Raw genomic sequence first — 20,538 nt, forward strand, 5'->3', positions numbered from 1 at the left:
AAATGGTCGGGATTGTCTATATAAATTGTTTCACCTAAATGGATTTGAAAGTTGCAAAGCAGTTAAAGGAGGACTAAAGCTGATAGAAGGATTTTTAAAGAGACACTCATACGGAGTTTCATAGGGCTTTCAGGGTAGTTCCCGGAATGGAAAAGATGGTTCCAGAGGTGTTTCAAAGTGTTTTAATGAATTGCAAGACGTTTCAAGGTTTTCAAGGCATTCAGAAGGCTTTTAAGACGTTCAGTGCAGTTTAGCGGGATGAGATGAACCAGCCTAGGGCTGAAAATCTAAAAAAAAAACAAAAAAAAAGTTTTGCGGTTTTTTTTTTTTTTGATAAACATGTTCTACAAACTTCTTTCTTCTGGAATTTTCACCTTTGTGATTGTTACACCTAAAGAGCGATAGCAATAAGTTTGTTGAACAAACTATTACTTGTCAATTTTACCCATTTTTTTTGCATCACGTTGGGCCGTATAATACCTCACTGGCGTAGTGTACGGTTGGGTCAAAAATGACCCTAATGCCAAAGGAGGTTTAGAAATAATGTGTTATTTTTAATGGATGCCATCCCTAAAATAGTTTTCTGGGAATTCGTATGTTCTTCAAAATTGTTCTTTGAGGTGAAATACACCTCTTTTTTTCTTCTTACTGGAATAAGCTCCAAATGGAACAGAGCCTGCATCTCAACTCAATCTCTCTCTTGGTGAAGTCTTGGAGAAATCCCAGGACGAAACATGGAGTGTAATTTACAGCAATTCCTGGAGTTATTTTGGGAATTCTTCAATAAGTTACAGCTGAGATTACAACGGCGATTTCTCCAGATATTTCTTTGAACTTCCTGTTGGATTTTTACAAGGATTTCTCCAAAAAATATCATAGAATTGACCTAGTAATTCGTGTTAGAAATTCACTAAAGATCCCTTCAGATATTCTTGTTGAGATTGCTCTAGAAATACTGCTAGGATTCTGATTAAATCCACCAAGAAGTCTTGCTGGGATTCCTCAAGTAATTTTCAGAGCAAATCTCAGCTGAAATTATTTGAGAATTCCCTGAAAGAATCCTTGAAAAAATCTTTGCAGGAATATCTGAATGGATGCTAGCAGAAATTTCTGCTAGTATTAAAAACCCTAAAGGAATCCTTAGAGAAATTTGTGGAGAAATCACAAAAGGAGTTTCTTTTGCAATCCTTGGAGGAATTACAGGAAGTATTTGTAAAGGAATCGAAAAACCTCTGGGTCAATCTCAGCAAGAGTTTCTAGAGAAATCGTCCTCCAGGAAATCTTCATGTGGTCCTCCAGAAATTTTTTCAAGCATTCTTCTGGGATAATCTCTAGAAATTCTAGCTGGGAATCCACCAATTATTCTTGATGGGATTCATCCAGCAGTTTCTGCTGTAACTTCTCTATGGATTCCTCCCTAAATAAGAGATTAGTGAGCCTCTAGTGATACTTATAGGAATACCTTTTCGTATTCTTACTGGAAATCCTCTTCTGATTCCCTTGAAAATTTCTGTTAAAATTGCTCCTGGAATGCTGTTGGGATTTCTCTGGAAATTCGTGATGAGAATCCTCTAAGAAGTTATGCTGCAAGTAATTCCTGCTGGAAATATACAAAGGATTCCTGGAGATGTTCTAGGAGTCATATTTGCAGATACACTATCTGGAAATGCTTGATATATCCCATCAAAAAATATTTGAAGAAATACCGGTAGGAGTTGCTGCTGGAACCCCATCAAGAATGGAGGTATCTCGAGAGGAGTTTCTAGAGGATGCCTTACAGAAATTCCTAAAGAAATCATCGGAGCTATTCCTGGATCCATGGAGGATATCCCAGTAGAAATTTCTGACAGAAGCCCACCAGGCATTCCTGTAGAAATTTCATGAAGATTTCTAAAAAAAACTCCAACAATTTCTCTTGGAGTTCCTCTCGTGATGACTGCTAGGGTTCCTCCGCTAATTCCTCCAGAATTTTCTCCTAAGATTCCGCCTAGGCTTCCTCAAGGTAGTTCTCTTAAAACTATTCCAGAAATTCTTGCAGAGGCCTTCATGTCAGTTGCATGAGATTTTTAGGGAGGGTTTGAAAAGCGTTAAATGTCATTTTAGAAGGTTTCAGAAGAGTTTCAAATTGCTTCAGGGGCTCTCAGATCCGTTTCTAGGGGGTTGCAGAAGCAGTTCCATGCATTCCAAGATGTTTCAGAAAGGTTTTTGAGGCCTACAGAGGCTCTCAGGTTAGTACTATGGGGATTTAAGAGCGGGTTCAGCAGATTTTCAAGGCGTTTCAGAGCGTTTCACAGGGGTTTTAGGTGGCTAGAGAAGTTCTCAGGTCAGTTCTATGGGGTCCTAGGGGGATCATCGAGCATCAGCCAGCAGAGGCTACCTTACCTGAGCCGCGTTGCCTTCTGATGCATGTAGAACATTGTCCAACATTTCATACTGTTTCTAATTGTCCATTGTTCGTCCCAAAATTCCCACCCAGATTCTCGATTTCACCACAATGCGTGTGCCATTCGCTCTAATCACACATGATTACCCAATGTTCCCCAATTGCTACAGAACGACACAATCTAACACTTGTACGTACAAAAAGACAGCGCAATCCGTCAACCGCGAAATGAGATACACTTTACACCACCAGCAGCGGTGGTACCACATCTAATGACCCTCGATAGAGACACCAGAGAGTCAACACACGCACCAGGCTCGACCGCGTCAGTCGTCAGCAGCCGCGCGCGATTTCAAAGTGTGGAGAACGAGATCTTACTTCCGGTATGTTTCGTCCAACCTCTCCGCTGTCTGTGGCAATGTTCTTCACACATCTTTTGACCATCGGAGTGCCGCCGCTTGCAGGTACTGAGCCACTTACCCCGGCCAGAGCCAGACCATTCCAATCGAATAAAAGGGGGAATCCAGCTGGAACGAGCGACTCTTGCTGTAATGTTCTTCTCCTCCGTGCGTCATTCCGGTTGAATGCTAGACCGGTTCAGAATGTTTACAGGCGCAATTCTGGACTGTCGCCACAATTCGTTCGTGCTTTAAATTTGAACATATCTCTAATAATTTGTGCTAGTAATGTTGCTTCATTCTGTCGATTTACAGAAGAAAGAAAGAATTTTGACAAGTGTTATTATGAAAAACTAAAATCACCTCTGCATCTCCACAGTTGTTACAGGAATAATGTGCAAGAACATTTAGCAGATTTTCCTCGAATTGCTTTTTACAAGCTTAAGATTTTTTAAATAACCAGTCTAGCAAACCTTCCACGCTTTCAGGAAAGGTACCGACTAGGGAAGCCTCAAAGGGAAGCATAGGTTAGGGGCAATTGAATTACCTCGATCATTCATGACGAAGACGACAACGACATGGTAACTGACTGACTGTGGCGGCATCAGCATTGCGGTCGTCATGTGAAGACCACTAAAAAGCGATAGCAAATGGGAATCGCCGTGGGAATTTTCTCGCTTGCTGCCGCCGTTGCCGCGCGTGTTGGCCACGAAATTGTGAAATGAATCTTTGAAGTGGTCGCCGTCGTTGTCGTCGTCAGCAATTGGATCATTTTGGTAACATTGTATGTAGGTATGTAGCAAAGCGTTGGGGAATGCATCACATTGTCCGGTCTTCCCGCGCACCTGAAACAATTCTATCAAACTTGGTCGTGTTTGATTCACGACTTTCCTGAATTACTAACTCTATTCGCATGGAAATCGTTCAAGCGCCAGTTAAAAGTCTCGATAAGTGAGCGTTCAAATTGACCCAGTTTGAAAAGAGCAAAAAACATAAAAACAACACTCCCTAAACTCGTCTTCCGGTTCTCGCCTATGCCGCCGCCAGTTGAGAAATTGCGAAACCTGCGAAAAGCGCACCGCGGGCGAGCACATTTGACAAATCACCCGAATTGGTTCTGAGCAGTTTTCTTGCGGAACGCTGCTGGCTTTCGGCATTGGGCATGGTACGGGTGGGAGCTCGACGCGGAAGCGACCAGACACACTTCCCAAAACAAAATTTTAAATTTGACAACTCGGCCCAAAACTTCCCGGCAATGGTGACTGACGCGCGGTCGAGTGCCGTTTTAACGATATTTTTTTCATGTTTGTTGCTCGTTTCGATTTTCTCGTATTTTTTTTTTTGCGCAACGACCGGTTGTTATTTCCTAGTTTAACATCAAAACTGCAACCGATTTCCCACACCCCCGTCGAGTGGAATAGGCTTGTTTTCGCGTGGTGTGCTCTTTGCAGGCGTTCAAGTTCCCAAAATTTTGATTCAGTCGTCGCGCCGCCGCTCGGTGCGCTTTTCCCATACTTCGTTGGGTCCTCCTTCCTACTATTAGATGATAGAGCATGGGTAAAAAAAATCGAACAATCAAAACATTAGTATGGAATAAAATTGTTATACGACGAGTAGAAAGTCTATGAACATGAATATTCAACTGAAAATATTTGTAGTTGACAATTGTACACCATACCGAACAAAGTCGACCAAATTCAATAACTTAGGAACAGAAATGAAACCCATATATCCACAACAATAAAAGCTTGGGTATCCAACATGACCATGCTGAGGGTGACGGGTTCGATTCTCAGTCGTTCCAAGAACTTTTCGTATAGGAAATTTCCTTGATTTTATTGGACATATAGTATTTTCGTGTTGTACTGTTAGTACTGAAATTGTTGTTTTCATTTGTTTTTGCGTTCATAATTTCACGGTAGTAGAAAAATATTCACTGAACGTCTAAGCCAGGGTTGTAAAATGTTACAAAAATGTCTGCCTATTTTTTTTTTTTGACTGTAGTAAAAAATGTAAACCGACGATGTTGTAATTTTGCAATGCCCAACTAGCATAATTGACGGTTTGTTCACGGGCAGAAATTTGCACTGGAAATGGTAGAACTCGAAAATGTCATGACATTTTTTTTTCATGACATTTCCGTGACATTTCAGATCCCTGTTCTTAACAAAGTGATTTCTTATGCTGCTTATTCTCAAAGAAAATTGAACATTAGTTTAAGTGAACTCATCCTTATGTTGACCGATTCTCGCTGATTTTTTAACGGTGCACTCCGTCAATCCGTTAAAACATTTGTTAGATTTTCATTTGGAAGTTTAGAAGAGTTCCGGAGGGATTTCGGGGGAGATTTTGTGGGCTTTGAAAAAGTTTCAGGAGATTTCCAGAGAGGTTCCAAGGCGTTTCAGAATGTCAGGTGATATTAGGATAAATACTTTTGATAACAGACTAATTCGTCATGACCTTATTCGATAAAGTTGAATGTAGCTTTAGATAGTTGACGTTTCATGTAGACTCAATGGCGTCCGACGAATGTTAGGCACAAATACAAATATATCCCCTAGAACGCCATTGTAACCCCATGAAATACCATGATAACACCACTGGAATGCCCCTGAAACAACTGAGGAACTCCTGGAACACCTTTGGAAAACCTCTTGAAACTTCGTAGGCCAACAAAACAGTCCTAAAACACCTCTGAAACCTTTTAAAACCCCCTGTGAAGCTTTTAAAACCTTCTCAAACCCCTTTTAACACTGCTGGAACGCCTCTGAAGTCACCTGAAACCGTACGGAACGTCCGTGACATCCCCTGATACTCCATGGAGCACCCCTGAAACGCTCCTGAAATTCTATGTAACGCCTCTGAAACCGCTCTGAAGCCACTGGATTACCCCTGGAATGCTCATGGGGCTGAAAAAAAAACAAGAAAATTAGAATTGGTAAATTAAGAGATGTGCAAAAATCGCGTTCTGGTGGGATTCGAACCTACGACTCCGTATTCGCTGGACAGGCGCTTCAACCAACTGAGTCACAGAACAGGTAACGATTCTACGAAATTGAAAGCCAAGCTGACTCCGAACCCACACCATGAACACTCCTATTTTCATAATTTCCTCTCTTTTTTTTTTTTTCCTTCTAAACCATAGGGGGATAAATCTGCTCATCAGACACCCTAACAGGAAGGTTAGGGTAGTGTGGGGTTGAGGCCGTCTTCTACAATGCCGGTAGAAGCCAGGACTACTCTCTCCTCGACCCACTAAAACACATTCCTATGGTCGCCAAACCCTTCCTCTCTCCGGAACCACCAAGAAGGTATTGCTTCAGAGAGGGGCTAGTGCACGTCGCACCCTCAAGGTTAGCTGCGTAGCCTAGCAGCAACGAACATCGATGACTCACTCTGGAGAGTCCATCACGGTAATGCTGGCGCTTAGCCAGTTTCCCGAGTGATCCTCGCCACTCCCTTCGTCCTCGGAAGGCGGGCAAGGTCAACCCCGCCCGCGCCCAACTGCTTTGCAGACATCAAGAACTGATGCCCACATGCAACCCGATCTGACCTGCTGAAGGCAAGGGCATTACTACCCTCCAGGCCCTATCAGCTGCACCAGAAGGTTGCTGACAGCAGGGTCTCCACCTACCCCGACCCTTGCCGAGGACCCCTTTCCAACCGCGGGCTCGGATCCAACCCAGTAGACCGCCGCCACGACAGCACCGCTACCGAGACTTCCTCTCCGCGGCCACTTAATCGCTGTAAGGGTCGATCTCGACCGCAGGGCACCGGTATGACCTACGAAGCCGACTTCGAACTCCTGGACCACCTCTTGTACTGCATCTGGACTAGCCATTCTCCGAGTCCACGCGCCACCTCCTCTGTAGCTCCCAGACGATATGGGTGATAGCCGTTGAAACGGCGTTCCAGCTAACCTCATTCCTACACATCCTCTGGACCAGATTGTCCGGAATTGTGTCCTCCCTGCATGTGTCATGCATGCGGTCACGCATTGTGCGGAAACGCGGGCACACGAACAAAACGTGTTCCGCCGTTTCCTCTAAACCATTGCACACTGGACATTCGGGAGAATCCGCATGCCCGAAACGGTGTAGATACTGTTGGAAGCAACCATGACCTGTAAGGACCTGTATCAGGTGAAATGTAACTTCCCCATGGCGCCTATTAATCCAACTATCTTTCATCGGTATCAACCACCTTCCTTTGGTAGAACTGTCCCACGCGCGCTGCCATTTGACCATGGAGGCCATCCTGGCAGTCCTGCGTATGCCTCTTGTTCCGCGCATTTCGAAGCACTCCATGTCCTCACTACTGATAAGGAAGCCGATAGGCACCATACCATGACGCAGAGAGCGTCGTGCGATACGGTACGGTACGCGCTCGCAACCCTCAGGCACATAAGCCTGTAAGTACTTTCCAGCTTCCGTCGGTAGCATTCAGTACTTAGCGCGGTACCCCACGCCGGGCCGCCATACCATTACTGGCGTACATCGCAGAGCTATTGGACATCATCCGGGACAATGCCGCATTAGCTGTGGAGGCTCTTTTACAGGCATAATCGACGTGGCTACCGAAGGTAAGCTTATCGTCGATCATCACGGTCAAGTATTTGACGGAGCGCTTTGACAGGATAGTGCACTCTCCTACACTGATCTCCGTCTGCTGCTCCGACTTCCGGTTGTTAAAAACCGTCACCTCTGTCTTGTGGTGAGCCAGCTCCAGTTTCCTGGACCGCATCCACGCCTCCACAACCTTGATCGAGTGGTCGGTAGTCAACTTCACCTCCTTGATCGTTTCACCGTAGACTTCGAGTGTAATGTCGGCAAATACGACAATCTCCACTCTAGGGATGCCATATATACAGATTTATCTGTATTATACAGATTTTTGAGCATCTGTACAGATTGCATTTATATGAAATACAGATTTTCCATTTGTACGGGATACATATTTTTGGCCTAAATTTTGTATGGGATACAGATTTTTGAACAAGTGATACAGAAGATCATCTGGCATCGCTGCTCCACTCCCACTGGGTACTCTAACTTCTACACCTCGTCGTACATGACATTCCATAACACCGGACCCAGGATGGAACCTTGCGGGATTCCTGATGTTATGTGAAAGAACTTCCGACCCACCTCCGTGTCGTAGACTAGCACACGATTCTGAAAGTAACTTTCGAGAATCTTGTACAGGTACTCCGGTATGGTGCCGTCACGAATGAACTTTATAGTTTAAAGTGACGTTAAAAAAATGGCCCAGACGCAAGAGCGCATCGGCAATAGCAGACCAGCTGGCGCTATTAAGCGCATTCCTTACATCCATCTATTATGTGTCGAGAGCTTGATTCGCTCGCACGCTCAAGCGACCAACTGCGCCGATGAAACGCAACTATGGTACACATGTCTATGTTGCCCTTGTACAGGCTTGTGCCCTTTTAAACCCCGTGAAGCTCCGTGGAATGCCTTTGAAACCCCTTGGAAACTCCTGGATGGCTCCTATAACGCCCTGGAATACCTCTGTGACACCTCCGGGAACCCTTCAACCACATGAAGCCACTTGGAACTCCCTTGTTACGCTCAAATTTCACGATCCGGCAAATTAGAAGAAACAATTTTGCAGTTATGGTAAAATTTGGTTGTGTTCAACATTTGGATCACACAATCATAACCAGGGTTGTAGAAAGTCAAAAAAAAAATCATTTGATTTTTTGCCTATTTCACTGTCCCCTGCAAGAAATGTTCATCGTCGATATTGTTATACTTCCACATATGTGGTATGATTATACAACACTGGAATCTCCATTCAGGTTTTGAACCAGGACTGCCGAAATTGAATTTTAGTTTCAAGGATGCAAAAAAGTTTAACCCTTTGAAGCCAAAATTTTGCAAACGTTATTATGGAGTTTTTCCACGTTTTTCTGTAGTTTTGGTGCTCAACAGCATAAAATGGATGGAATATGATGCAGAATGTTTTTCTGGATATCCTTGGTCATCCAAACTCTTCTTGAGTTAAGATTCTGAAGTCTACGGGCGTAACGGTAACTTATTTCATTATACAAAGCTACAACAGGTATTCTATCATGCCCAGTAAGCAGGGCCAGATTTAAGGGGGGGGGGGGGGGGGGGGCAGGGGGGCATGGCCCCAGGCCCCCACATTTCAGGGGCCCTCACAAAATCCCATTTCACGAATAAAAATGTCAAACAAAAAAAAAATAAAAATGACTGAGTACCAAAAAAAAACAGAAGATAGAGGGATTCAATGTTTGAAATAATTTTTAGTTTTTAGGGGGAGTCAAAAACGTTTTTCGCAAAGGGGCTGACAAAATCGGTTCACTAATGTACTACCTACTAGTGAAATATATTGTGGTTTTTATTTGAAGGACTGCAGCTTTCGAAGCTCCTCCAAAACTTGTTAACGTTTTTTATTTGAACTAGTCAATCTTGTGCAATTGACCAAAATATTTTATTGGAAATCCTGGAGAAAAACTTCGCTTGAACTGTAGATTAACTCTTAACCCTTCAGCGCGCGCGCTGTTGTAAAAAGTACAACACTACCAAAAAACCTCGCTCTTCATATACAGCGCGAGCGCGGTGCAGTTTCGGTAGCTTGATGGCGCGCGTCCTCGAAGGTTAAACTTGGTAGAATATATACTTAAAAAATATTCGTGTTTTTTTCTGTCGGAAATTCAAGACATATTTTGGAAGAAATTTCCAGGAATTCTTAAAATAATTGCAACAATATTCTTGTTTTATTTATTTTTGGAAACATTCTGAAAGTTAATTGGAATAATATATTTGGGTCCTTGAAACACTTCTTCACTTAGCATGTAATTTATGGCGAACCCCTGACAAAATACTTAGATTTCTTGAGGACATTGCAAAAGAAATTTGTGGAGAAATCCTGGAAAATCTGAAAACACTTTAAACATTTTGCAAACATTTTTTGTAAAAATCAGCCCACGAAGGTTTTCTAGAAGTTTCACAGGACATACTATAAAAATGAAGTTAGGAATTACTCTTGGCGGATCGACTGAGAAGTTTACTGTAGGAATTAAACGGCTACGCAGTCTTCAAAACGGAAAACGAAGTTTATTGTTTGCCCGACGTTTCGACACTGGGGTTTTGTGTCAGTTACCCCTGAAGATGACACAAAACCCCAGTGTCGAAACGTCGGGCAAACAATAAACTTCGTTTTCCGTTTTGAAGACTGCGTAGCCGTTTAATTCCTACAGTTAGGAATTACATAAGAAACTTCGTCTGGATTTTCGCAAAAAAAAAAAATAACAGTCTCTATTCGAATTCCCACTAAATGACAGAATTTCTATTGCATTATGAAGTTTCCCAGAAGTTGATTTCAGAATTTTGTCGGATTTTTTCGGGAAGTCGCCACAGAACCCTCTGGCAGCCGCGGTAAAACTTTTTCTGCTTAAGCTTCACAAAAAAAAATCATGGTAGTCGACCATGAACTCACCAAAACTACCCCAGCGGATGTGTTACAAAATTTACTAGAAATTTTCCAAAGATTTTTGCTATTAATTAGTCTATACATGTCTCTAAAGACTCTGACGAATAACGACCAACTCTAAGGCAACGACCAAAATCGCAAAAAAAAAATTACTTTATTTAAATTCTTCAAATTCTTCCACAACGACATTAGTACTTAAGTAATTAGAATTAATAATATTTTTACATTTTTTTATCCTATATAAGGCGCCATCCACATATTACATAACGTTCTAGGGGGAGGGGGGAGTATGGTCGAGCGTTACGGTCCATACAAAAATTTTAGGCTTTTCATACAAAAAAGCGTTACGGAGGGGGGGGGGGTTAAAACTTGTCGATTTTAGCGTTACGTAATAAATGGACGCTGCCTAAGCAAAAATATACCCCCGGAAACGGGCCCCCCACAACACTGTGGCCATGGGCCCCCACATTTGTAAATCCGGCCCTGCCAGTAAGTCTTCTGAACATTCAATGGACATCATCAGATCAGCTGGGGTCATCGAAACTATTATGATGTTCAAAATCTAGCATCTACAACCATTGAAGTTTCTGTTTTGGCTCTAAAGAGTTATGTTGTATAATCTAGAGTGAAGCATTTTACGTTCTTAAAGTTTGTGCCGCGAGTGGATTCAAGCTGCGGAAATGAAAAGAAATAAACAGTTCATGGTCCAGCGGCCGTCGCGAGAGTGGCGTATTCCAGTGCAAGGAACACGAATCGTTCCCGGCTAGGATACAGATCCATTACGCAGACGCCGAGAACCTACAGCAACTAGCCGTGAAAGTGTTTCCGGAGTTAGAAGTCCAGCTGGTGTTCTCGATTTTGTTAGTTTGTGCTGGCTTGGAAAGGGACTAAGAAGCGCTGCGGGGGAAAACTGAGTGGGGAAAGGCATGCTGCTATGGCAGCAGTGACGACGTACGTTACTGTACTTAAGATACTAGTGAAGGAATTTTCTGGAGGACGATGTTACATTTATGGCGATTTTCCACGGAGTTTTCTGGCGAATTGGTGAGATCGTTTCATGCTACACATTATTTTCTTTCCTCTTTTTTCGGGGCGACGTTCATAAACCATTAAGGAACTTGTTTTTTGTAACGTCACAGTCCCTCAACTCTTAGAAATCAGTGTTTCATTTCAGAGAGCGAGCAAAGGCGCTTAAGCCTAGGCACAAGGGCCAGGACACGGACCAAATACCTGTGTTCCATCCCAGGATTCCAAGGACTAAGGGGTGACATTAACCTTCTTAGCAACGTCACCCCCACCGATTATTCACGTAGTTAGCTTTCTCTATAAAACTGAGCGGTTGGTACGAGATGTCCCCGCCTTAATGGTTTTATTGAAGAATCAATAACGCTTCACAGTAGGCCTGGCCGCTTTAATGCTTGTGATGCATTTTCGATGTACTGCAAGCATTAATAATGACAAGAAAAATGGTAGAATTAGTCGATTCTATCATTTTCCAGGATTCTTTCAATGAATGGCTGTGTATGTGTAGACTAGACTAGACTAAAGAGTTATGTTGTATAATCTACTATACTTAATGGAGCTCGCAGAACATAATCAAAGACTATGGCATAGCTTCGACATAGTTATTCTTATAGATATGAAGGACTTCATTATAGGACAGCTTGGACCACCTAGAACTTCCCAGACTATAAAACACCGTTTGATATTCTTGGCGAAGGTTAAATGAATACATATGAACGTAGCCCATATCAAAATTCAGTTTGTAGAACAACTGCTATGGCAACTATTTCGTTTCTCTAAATTTCATGGTGTTCAGGATGTTCTTGGTTGCCAAATATAAATATTCCCATTTTTCCTTAAGAGAGGAGGAACTCAATTGCCAACAACCTTGCCGAAGACAGTGTTTTGTTAAATTAAATGTGTAAGTTCATACAGCCGCTTCTATCTTGGGGTCATAAATGGCACCTCCGGCTCCAAAGGGTTTTTAAGAGAATGAGTACTAGCGTGGTTCAAAAAATCGTTTTTGCTCCACACCGCTCATTCGATTCGTAACCAGATTCTAAGCCTTCTCCCAAAAATTGAGCCGATTTGGTGGAAAATTGAGAGTGCACAAGCCCTTCAAAGTTGTAGCTGATAGAGTAGCCTAGGACTACCAATGGTCAATTAACACTCTAGGGCACCTGGGGAAATACTACGGTCAATTGAATGAAAAACGTCCTTTTCCCATAGTAATTCCCATGCAAACTTTGAAGGGCTTGTGCACTCTCAATTTCCGACCAAATCAGCTCAATTTTTGGGAGAAGGCATAGAATCTGGTTACGAATCGAATGAGCGGTGTGGAGCAAAAACGATTTTTTGAACCACGCTAATGAGTACTAGTGTGGATCAACGCAGTTACATTGCATTGTTTCAGACAACAAATTTCAACTTATGAGAAAAATGCTAAGTGCGTTTTCCAGTATTAAACCCCATACATATTTCAATCGCAATTCAGAATACGGGGATGCAAACAATCGCTTCCAAATTTTGGAATCGAAAAAGCTTCGTTCCAGAAAGTCTATTTTGTTGATCTAGTCTAATGAGTACCTTATAGGAGATTTAAAGGTGATCCTACGGAGTTTTAGAGGGCGTTTAAGGAAGTTTCAGGGCGGCTGTTTATAGAAGCATTTCAAGGTGTCTCAGAGTGTATTAGGATGTTTCAGAGGACTCTCAGATATGATATTCATGGGATTTACAGGGTGGATTTTCAGGTGTTTCAGTTAGTTAGTTTCAATGCAATTTATGGCGTTTAAGGGCATTTCAAAGCGAGTTTCATATGGTGTCAGAGGGGCTGCACAGTCTCTCAGGTCAGTTCGAAGAGGGTTCTAGGGGAATTTTAGAATCATTTCAAAGCGTTTCAGAAGACTTCAAAGCAGATTTAGTGGGCTAAAAGGGCTCTCAGGTCGATTCCATAGCGGTTTATTAACAAGCGTTTCAAAGCATTCCACGGGGTTTGGGTCAAATCCATGGAGGTTCGGTGGGATTTCAGAAGCGTATCAGAGAGTTTCAATGTATTTCAAGGCGTTTCAGAGCAGTTTCAGGAGGCTGCACAGGCTCTTGGCGGAGTTCAATAGATAGTTTGGGGAGATTTCAGTTGGATCGTTTCAAGGTATTTAAGGCGCTTCTCGGCTTTGTGGACAACGTTAATCTCATTGGCATCGATCGTAGTGCATTGGAGAATACTTATGCCCCTCTATAGAGGGAAACCACGTTGATAGGCTGTCGACGATCAACTCGACCAAAACAAAGTACAAGATCGCGGGTAGAGACAGAGGTAGGCCTAATTGTGTTAGTGCTGTTGGAGAATTTGTTTATCAGCAGCACGAACTCACCTTACTTAAAATCTAGTACTTCACCAGCCATTCCTTACTGGGACAAACCTTATATGTTGTATTGTTACTATTGTTACTACAAATATCATACCTGGATTGTCATTGTTGAAGCACGATAGTTATAAATAAATTTGCCGCTTTGATATTAAGCCTGTTCTGGATATTATGCGTTTCAGATTTTATTTCGCAAAATATGAGTTGTCTTCATAAAAGTCGGCACAAATCTATACTCGCTAGCTACTACTACACCTACCAATACTTGGTTTTAGAGGAGCTTAGAGTAGAGTAAAGTAGAGTAGGTAGAGAGGGTGGTAACAGCCCAAACAACAACCTCTAAGAGCCCCGAAAACAAGAAATCGTGATTTTTTGACAGCAAAATTGAAACAGTAGTAGGTACCTACCTGCTCAATGCAATACGCCAAACATAAACATCGTTCGATCGTCGTCGTCATCGAAGTACGACCCACCCGCATGTGGTTGGGAGTTGGCGGGAGAGCTTTATTTATAATGATTTCTGTCGGTTGCTACTTGACTCGTTGTTCGTCGTCGTCGTTGGAACAAGCCCCGGGTTCACAAAGCGATGTACAGGGCACTAATTCTTCGATTCGGTCGAAATTGGGAAGGAAGAATCGTGGAGAAAACTTGGTCGGATCTGTGGATTTGCGCACCGTGTACCTACTCCTCATCGCATAACGTGATGATCCGTCCGAGAGTCCGAGAGTCTGAGTCGCGGGAAGGCAGCTGAGGTTGACAGAGCTGTAATTGATTCCAATTCGATGGGAAGCTGTCGAACAACACTAGCCGGGGAAAGAGAGGTAGTTGGTACAATACCGGAAGACTGCCGTGCGGTTGGGAAATTAAGACCAATTCAAAGCGGGCCGATGATTAGTCACCGATTTGGTTTAGAACAGTTATGGCGAACAACGAACGGACGGGAGACAGTCCAGGGTCGGCGAACGGAGCTCGGCTCGATTGAGGTGATGGGGCTCAAGTCAGGCGATCGAAATTAGGTAATGGGCTATACGTAGTAGAGCTGAGCTGTGTATCGATTCCGTAGCATGAATGGTGGCGGACCGAAAATAGCCGAAATTTTGGAAATGTACCACACGATTTGAGTAAGAGCTCCATCAACACACTGTCAATCAACGGCAAGGGGTTTTGCTGCAGTATTTGTAGAACAGGGCTGAACACTTGAGTTATCAAATTTTGCCCTAGGGTAGGCCATATGACGACGACTACGGTGGTGACGACGACGACGACTACAGCGACCATCGTTGCACATGACTACCGCCAACACCACCGCGCCGATTTCGTTTTATTGGCAGGTCAGAGAGCTGGCGGGCGCGGGTGAACCGCAATGCCGTCCGGGGACGGAGTAGAATTGTTTAATCGAAATTTTAAAAATAAAGCATCAGCAACTCGCTTTGAATGGCAATAAAAATACAGACACAACAACCGAACGGAACGCTTTGTATCGCACTGGAACGTGCATTTACCTCTCACGTTCCAGAAGCAGGCAGGCAGGCGGACTTCACAATCGCAACCTCGCCTGCACAGGTGGAAATCGAAGCTCCAAATCGGTGCCGTTGAGCAAAAACTGGCGTAGATGGCATAACCCACAAAAAAAAACTTCCAAAACGCTTTCATCTGACTGCCACTGCGATTGCTTCGTTTCCTGGCTCCACCAGAGCTCGTACCTAGTTTTTTTTTTCAACACACTTCCCGTATCTCTTTCACAGAGATTCAAACGATGCGAGAAAACGCATCAACCCGAGCTCGACGGAAAAGATGCAAAAAGTTAATCTTCTCTCTAAATGTTTTGATGCTTTGGAATAATTGTTTGGGCTCCTCCTCCTGCTTCTTCCTGGCCCCACACGTTCACCGTTCCGCACAGATCCTCAAAGCCAATTGGCAAGGGCATGCAACACACCACACCACACCAACAGAGCAAAAGGATTACCCTCTCCGGCTTTGGGAAGAGTTACAAAATCAAAAAACTTTATCGTCATCTACACGAGCGGAGAGTCTGCCGACGACGACGACGTTCATGCGAGGAAGAGACACATCCTTGTGATGTATGAAGTGACTTGTATGCCACGCCACGTAATGCGTGTGAGGACGACGACGACTACGACAGCAGGAGATACGGAAGGCGGAAGGAAGGATGCGCTTTGCTACGCTCTGCGTTGAAGTTTATCGTCATCGCTTGAAATTGATGGCAACGCGATATGCGTGGGGATTCCCTCTTCGCCGCGGCCGCCGTGTAATCGATGAAAAGACGCAAAAGTTCTCTCCGAGGAAGGTCGGGAATGTGTTTGATGATGATGTGGTGCAACCGAAGTCATTAAAAGGAGACTTCCGATTTTTTTCTGGTACCATGCAGGAACTGGGTTGAGTTCAGCTTTGTAAAGTTTTTCGAGTTTTTGAATGATAATTTAGGAATGTGGAAGTCAGATTTCCACGTTCAGTATGATGTGTAAAACTTTTTGTTTTCGATTCCACTACTTTCAACTGCGTTTGAAGATTGGTTTCACGCAGACATTGTTTCACGAGTTGTTTACGTGATGGTAGTCTTTGTTATCGGCTTTGAATTGTACAACTTCGATTTCTTGATGCAACGGAAATATTATATTTGACATTAAACCCCGACTAAGTTTTACTATACTTGTCCATACCATCCTTCTCATTTTATTGCTATTGAGTTTTGAAACAAAGCCACTAATCAAAAATAGATCCAAGATTCTGCTTTTTATTTTCAAATTCAGCTCCACAAAAATTAATTTTATTTTAACTTGTTTTTTTTCGGGCTCTTCGTTTAATTGTATTGTACTCTTACCACGCCTAAGCCCGGAAACTAGTTCATTGTCATTCTATGTTGCACTGACGTAGTCATTCTTCCACCATTTTTCTGCCCAATGCCATTGAAGTGTTCATCGAAGTACTAGTTTCACCTTTCAACCTACTCCCGTAGGACTCTCGGCTCGGCCTTATTAAAGCCTTGGTTAAAGCGCCGGACTACCCAGCCAACCACATATCGTAGATCATTGTGTGGAAAAAATCGTATATTTTCATATACCGAATCAGAATTGTATAATAATATGTATACTAGTATGTATATTTGTTGACAGTGACTGCGAAAAATCGCATTTTATGCCAAATGAAATTTCAATTTCGATTTCGTTTCATATAGTCGTCTCCGATCATAAAAGGTGCTAGATACTATCGGTAGGATCGCACAGAATCGGATAGAATCGTAAAAAATCATGCGTTCTGAGTGTCAAGCTTCAAGTGCGGCTCCGTGGTCGTGTGGCTAGGGTCACCAAGCTCTTAGTCGCATCGTGCTGAGGAGCGCGGGTTCGATTCCCGCCGCAGCTGTCAGGAAAAGTTTTCGGCTGTGCCACTGGGCGTTGCATGCTAGTCCGTTGTCTAGTGTCGAGCTTCCTTCAAAGAGCGAAAAGCTCACTGGAAGCATTGAACGTGTCCGTGTCTTTTAAGTTCGGTAGCATCGTATATGTGATATCTTTGTTTCGAGAAAATTGGCGTTTTGCATCGTATATAAATCTGCTAAATCGAGCTTCCTTCCTAGAGGTATGATCAAAATCGACGCAATCGTATACAACGATAAGAATATTGTATATTGATCGTTTGCGTCATACTACGAAATCGTAGAAATCGTATATTTATTTTTACAGTTGCATATTATTGTTACTGAACTTTTAACAGTCAAATTTTAATCTCGGAAATCGTAAATGGTTTTGTTAATATATTTGTATGATGGAGGAAAGGAAAAAATTGTTTTATTTTTTTGTTGACACATGCCAACTATAGGGTGTCCCAGAAAGTATGGGCACAACTTTGCAGCTCTGCCATGTGGGAATGGATGCATAAACAAACTTTATTTTCACACATATCCTGCCTTAATATATCAACATCAAATGCCAATTATAAAAATTTGCATTTCACACTTCGTTTGAATGCGGTAGAACATTCCCTTAAAGACATTTCAAAGTTTCTGCACAAATTGCTATATTTTTCAAAAACATCGCTTAACAAATTGTTTTCTACGCATGAAATTAAGCTCGATAAAAATTTCAAAAAAATATATATGTGTATTTCTACATGCATATCTATTATACAACCCTTAGTTCGAATTGAAAACATATACTTTTGAACCAGAAAAATGAATTGAAACACTAAAGCCGATATTTTTAAAAACTCGTTTTTCTAATAGTTGAAAACAAGCTTCCGAATATATATCACAACATGCAGAAAATTACATTTTAATGTCACTATAAGTAAAATCTATGCTCCAGCTCTATAAAGTGTAGATTGAATTATTTTTATTCTCGTCAAAACATGTTTCAAAACTAGAATATCTGTGGGCATGTCTTATCCAGAAATAGAAAAGGCGAATTTTTCAGTTTTCTCAAAACTCTGAAATACCCGTACGCAAAGGCAAAACATATTCTTATAAAAAAAATCAATCAACCATCTGAGGAAACATGTTTTCAAATGTATCATGTAAAAAAAACGAAAAAAATGTTTCGAATTTGGATATTTTGCAAAACAGTAATTTGTGTAGAAATTTTGAATATGTTTTTTTCATTTTAAACATTCTGCACACAAAAACCCTTTTTAATGAATAAACTCTTTACAGGAATGAATTAAAATACTATGAATAAAAATAAAAAAATATAAAAATTGTTGTTTGTTAAGAAAATTATTGTATTTTCGCTATACAAAATTGTGCCCATACTTTCTGGGACACCCTGTATGATAGCAATAATTTCAAAATATGTAGGTTTTCATATTATGTATATACAGTAGATGAGTTTTAATAAGTGATGTATAAATTTCAACAACGATGTGAATTCCAAGCCTCTTGCAAGGCACCACTTTTCGTGCCACTCAATGCACTCATGCCAATTTTTATTCGTTTCGTCCGAACTCTCTACTTCCAACTTGGCAATATAGCCAATAGATATAACGCGCAGTTCTCAATCAATGGACCTACGTTCGATTCCCACTGAACACTATTAATTTTTTTATTTGAAAATCTTGAGTCGTATATCGGTACCAGCGATGCCAGATGAATTTCTGTATCACTCGTTCAAAAATCTGTATCCCATACAAAATTTGAGTGCAAAATCTGTATCCTATACAAATGAAAAATCTGTATTCCGTATAAACGCAATCTGTAAAGATGTTCAAAAATCTGTATAATACAGATAAATCTGTATATATGGCATCCCTGATCGGTACACTAAATCGTAATAATATCATGCATAATCGTATATTTCGACGGAGAAAATCGGCGAAATCGTAGAAATTTTACCAGAGAAATCATAAATCATGTTAGATGGAATCGCAGTAATCGTATATATGTTTCGATATGGCCTCCACTTTAGTATGTATATGCCTCTTTCGCGCATTAAATACGATTTCTTTAGTGCTATATATGTGTGACTATTTCAGTTGCAATTCCGATATAGACATGCAATTTCGTATGCTGCCTGGGTAGCGATACGAAGTCATGGGTTCAAATCCCACCAAATCATGTGGTATTTTTTCACACTTCAATCCTTCAATTTGTCAAATAAACGTACTTACCTTTTAATATTTCAGGAACCAATTATCCTGACTATTCCGATAAATCCTAGTAAATTCTGGAAAGAGCTGTTTCAGTTACAAGGAATTTAATCAAGGATTGTTAGAAAGGCACTACGGTGACTTCAACCAGATGATTCACAGACTGAACGAACACTAACATTGGGCAACGGACAACACGAATCACACGAAACCTGAATTTCTCGTTTGTCGATAAGCTTTCTCGACTGAAGCAGGATTCGAACCTTCACTCTGTGACACTCACAATGCGCCAAGCAATGCGCCTAAACGTCTATGACGACACTCGCCACACGGCCACGAAGGTTTTTTTTTGGGAATATTCTTGGAAATCCATCTAGATTCCCAAGTTTTTTTCCAAGGATTTTCCTCGGAATTCATTCCTTGAATTTCTTCTGGGATGTTTTCGCAGTTCTCACAGAATTTTGAATGCGAAATATTTCATGAATTTGTTAAAAATTATTTTTCCAGCAGGATTGTCGCAACTTTTTCTAGATTTCTCCAGGAGTTCTCCCTAGATTCCATCCAGAGATATTTTACGTGCTTGTTCCCAAAGTTCTTAACCAGTTTTTTCCGCTGTTCTTTCCGGTGATTTTGTGAGTTGTTTATGAGATTTTTACCAGATATCTTCTCAAGATTTCAGCATGAGTTTATCAAGAGGTCTCTGCAGGAGTACCTTTGTGCCGGATTTTTTTTCTGGAAGTTTTCCCTATATGCTTCCAGAGTTTTTCGATGAAGTCTTTCCGGAGCTCCTTTCAAATGTATTCAAAGTTCCTTGAAGAATGTCTCTAAGTGGTTTTGAGGGATACCTTTGTAACAGTATTTTTTCGAGATTTCAGCAGAAGTTCTCCAGGGATTTATTTTGGAAAATTTTATAGGATTTCACTTGGTTTTCCTACAGGGATTTCTCTTCGAGTTTCTGTAATATTCCCGCCCGGAATTACTCCCGCATTTTTTTTTAACCGAGATGTCCCCATTTTTATTCCGAAGACCACTGGCGATTTCTGCAATAGATTTTTGCTGAGTTTCTCTCCAGATTTCGCCTGTATTTCTTCCGATTGTTCATTGGAACTCCCAGGAGTTAAGCCAAGAAAAACTTAAGGAAAAATCCAACAATTGCATAATAAAGTATTTGTATAATAAAGTATGTAACTGTTATATTTGGTGGATGCTTTCGACTGTTAGTGCTTATTTTTGGAAAGTTTTCGGCTCTTTCAGTCTTTTAAGCAATCGCATTCTGACGTTTCGGTGTATGTTTCGTCTTCTTCAAGGATTAGTTTTG

At 41.7% G+C, this 20,538-nt stretch overlaps 1 protein-coding gene across 1 annotated transcript in view; it reads left to right on the forward strand.

The window, feature by feature from the left end:
• Window positions 1-20,538, forward strand: part of LOC109418486 (protein jim lovell) — a 148,963-nt gene that overhangs the window by 103,486 nt on the left and 24,939 nt on the right. The gene's annotated exons all lie outside the window — the stretch shown is intronic.

Source organism: Aedes albopictus, chromosome 3, assembly GCF_035046485.1.
Source record: "Aedes albopictus strain Foshan chromosome 3, AalbF5, whole genome shotgun sequence".
Taxonomy (NCBI): Eukaryota; Metazoa; Arthropoda; class Insecta; order Diptera; family Culicidae; genus Aedes; species Aedes albopictus.